Raw genomic sequence first — 3972 nt, forward strand, 5'->3', positions numbered from 1 at the left:
ATATTATTAATAGCATTACAGCACCCAATCACCATTTGTACAAGTATCACTACGGGAAACTGAACAACATTTTAATTCATTGAACTGAAAACACCTCAGGACCAGCTCTGCAAACAAGAAGTTTCTGCTGTTTCTCCACAGTGAAGGTACATCACATAAAACAATATATTTGCTAGAGTGGAAAGTACAGCGTGTCCAAAGAGTTGGGAAAATATATATAAATAGGGTTGCTGTCAAAGTATGATCACTGACAGAATAATAGTTGATTGTTTTTATACTTTAGTATTACTAAAATAAATGCTAAATTTCTCCTTAATAAGTAATATTGAGTAGATAATATACACAGTCTTTAATTTCAGCTTTTGTATATGTGGTAAGCAGAATATTGCCCTCCCACACACACCATGTATCCCAGTCTTAACCCCCAGAATTTGTGACTATGTTGCCTTACATGGCAAAAAGAGAGTTTGTAGAGGTGACTAAGGTTAAGAACTTTGAGATGAGAGAACATCCAGAGAACATCCACGTGGACACTTTTATAATCACATGAGTCCTTAAAAGCTGAGAACTATTCTCAGTTCTAGTCAGAGAAGGAGATGGGGCTTTGGAAACAGGGTCAAAGAGTTGAGATGTAGAAAGGATTCTGCCCATCGAGGCTGGCTTTGGAAATGTTGGAAGGGGGCCACCAGCCAAGGAGTGCATTTGGACTAAGCAGCTGGAAAGGGAAAAGAAACAAACTCTCTCCTAGGAAGGAAGCCTCAAGAAAGGACCCTAACCCTGCCTACCCAATGGTTTTAGCCCAAGGAGACCCAGGTCAGACTTCTGACCTACAGAACTGTAAGATAATAAATCTGTATTGCTTTAAGCCAGTAAATTTGTGGTAATTTATTATGGTAGTGATAAAAAAACAAATACTGTATTTGTTTAGAAATATTTTTCTCACTGACTATAAACCAGATATCAACTAGAATCTCCTTGCCTCTTACAATTAAGAGGACAGAAACAAATCCCCAGTCCACTGATTATAAGAGCCAGTCTTTCCCCCAGATTTGAATGGATTATAAGCCTAAGGGTGGTTCTCACGGTCATCTCCACCAAGCCTATGAAAACAATTCAGTTTAGGAATATTTCATCATTTATCTCAGATGTCCCGTTTTTATACATAATATTTACTTGTCCTATATTTCCACAAAATATTTTGAATTAAATTTATTAAAGACAGAAAATTTATGCTACAGAAACACAAACCACCTAAAATCAAATGTTTTTCAAACAAAAAAGTTCCTTTATCTGCTCTTCAACTGAATTTTCAGAATTTAGTCATGTTCCTTTTCTCTCAAATCCTATTCCAGAGTAGAGTGGGACCTTTTGTGCTAATCATTTTACAAGTGTCATCTTACTGGGCTCTCTCATCCCCAACCAGTTAGTTAATCCAGAGTTTTCTGTAACAAAACATTTCTTTCTCAAGGGCTGCAACTAAGATAATTCATTTGTCACCCTTCTACATAAACTTTGACTATTTAATCCCCTTCTATAATCTCTGTAAGGAAATATTCTCCCTTCCCCACTGTTCCCCACCTATATACAGTGGCAAGTATTTTATGGCCATACATCAAACTAGACAACCATTAAATTTCACTAGCATGATGACCCCTTTCTCATGAAACAGTGAATAAAAACAGGATTTTTAACTCTAAGTTTTTTATCAAATTGATTTCCTGTTGTTTTAATTTCACATAAAAAAAAACAAATGTTGTCTGTATTAATTGCCAATATAAAATTATACAGCATTTGATTAATAAAGCAACTCATTACTGATTGACAGGAAAAAGAGGGAGCTTGACTGACTATTAAGTATGTGCCAAGTATTTTGCAGGGGTTATCTAATTTAATAAACACCATGGATAAAAATTATCAAATATTTGATACTACAAACCAGCACAGCACATGTATTTTCTCATTTATGAATAAATCTATAAGGTAGATTCTCATATCACCATAATATGGATAGAGAATGCAAGGAATAGAAAGGTTAAGTTATTTTCCCCGTGGCAAAAAAGACGTGAAGCCAAGGGATGCTTGACCTAGAGATAATCTTTCCATCCTATAGGTTCTAATACTGTACAATCAAGTTACAGGAAGACACACTGCAGTTCCAAAAATTCAAACAACTTTCTTAGAGCCCCACAACTAACGGGCCGAGGACTAGCTTTCCATACAGCATACCAAAGTTCACGCACTTCCCACTACTCCCATAATCTGCAAAGGTTAAGTACTTGCAACCTCAAGCAGACAACATTTTGACTAAAATATAATCACATTTTCCCTCCTCAGTTTTGATGCTAAGATATCCAAAAGAAGTATGATATGTAAAATAATATTTTGGAGAGGTATAATGTTATAGAAAGAGTGAAAACTTTGTAGTGAAAAAGACACGGCTTCATATTTAACGCTTATTAGGTCGGTGCAAAAATAATTGTGGTTTTTGCAATTATTTTTAACCTTTTAAAGCGCAATTACTTTGGCACCAACCTAATACATAGGGTAGTTATGGAAGATGCACATGACAATGAAGAAGTCTTGAGTCTAAGCAAACAAAAGTATATCTGGGAGAAGAGCGTAAAACTAGGCATTTTTCACAAATGCAGTTTATAGTTTTAGAATTCTCTTTAATAGATCAATGTATTAATTACTAAAATAATTAATGTTAAAAATATATTTAATGTAAAGTACCTAGCACTGTAAATGTCACAGAGTTTGCACTAAATAAATGGTCTTTTCCTTTCCTTTCTATTTTTTTGAAACTGTTTATTTTCCATCAACTTTATTTCTATTTTCTGTTTAAGAGTTTGTGAAAGAACAGTTTAAGACCACTCAGTGGTTGCTCCTACCTATTCTGTGGCCTGAGCAGCAGGAGCTAAGGACCAGTCTTCAGAGACAGGCTGAGGCTGATCTTCCATAGGAAACGGCTGAGTAGGCACAGAGGGCACCTGCATGCCTTCAGACCAGTCTGCGACCTCAGGCTGAGCAGCAGTGGACTCAGGAGCTGGAGCAGTCCGTTCGCCCTAAAATCTCTCCTTTTCAGCAGCGGCCTGCTGTTCCTTTTCAATCTCATCAGGATCTCTGTAGAAGTAGAGAACAGGCATGACCTCCAGGGGTGCTCACGGGAGATGGTGCCACGCTTGTGCAGAACTTCCCGGGCCAGCATCCCCACATCAGAGCCACTGAGTGAGCTCCCTCCTTGTTACAAGTGAATGTCCACATAGCGCAGAGGAGAGTCTGTGTTACACAGAGCGGTGGGCCGCAGGTTAACATAACATGCTTCTATGAGAGGCCGGTGGTCAGCCCTGGCATCGGTAACCACCAGAAGTCTCGGCTCCGGAAGGCTGTCTGGATCTGGTTAGTGAAGGTCCCAGGAGTAAAACGACCAGCAATAGGAGTGGCTCAGGGGCAGCAGCAAACTGCAGCACAGCTCGCTGGCCGGTATTCCCGACGATATGACACTGACATCAGCTGCGTTTTCAATGGCAACAACGGCATGAGCTTCCAACAGAAGCTTCTCACAGGTTCTCTTTAGATTTATTATGTAGATGCCATCACTTTTCCTTTTGTAGAGGTACTGTTCCATTTGGAAGTCAAGGTTGGTGACATCTAAGTGGATTCCTGCTGCAAGGAATTTGAGGACATCCTCCTTTATTTGCAGGACATCAAGGGCTCTGAACATTGTGAAAGGTTCCATTTAAGTTTCAAAGGGAACCCAGAACATTGTCACACCTGTCTCTGATTAGCGCAGAAAGCACTTCTTTTTACTCAAAGAGGGGAAATACCTCCAATATCAACAGGATGCAAAACTCCTGAGAAATAATTGTTTCAGAGCCAAATAATGCCCTCACTTCACAGATGCTGCTGCTTATTAAAGCTTGGTATTTAATAGTTTTCTTTCCATAGTTTTAAAAAAGAAGTGACATTTTT

General features: G+C 38.5%; 1 pseudogene; it reads right to left on the minus strand.

Annotated features, from left to right (window-relative positions):
- Positions 1–2864: 2864 nt before the first annotated feature.
- On the minus strand, positions 2865–3724 carry LOC117022426 (40S ribosomal protein SA-like; annotated as a pseudogene).
- Between the last annotated feature and the right edge of the window lie 248 nt (positions 3725–3972).

Source organism: Rhinolophus ferrumequinum, chromosome 5 (assembly GCF_004115265.2).
Source record: "Rhinolophus ferrumequinum isolate MPI-CBG mRhiFer1 chromosome 5, mRhiFer1_v1.p, whole genome shotgun sequence".
Taxonomy (NCBI): Eukaryota; Metazoa; Chordata; class Mammalia; order Chiroptera; family Rhinolophidae; genus Rhinolophus; species Rhinolophus ferrumequinum.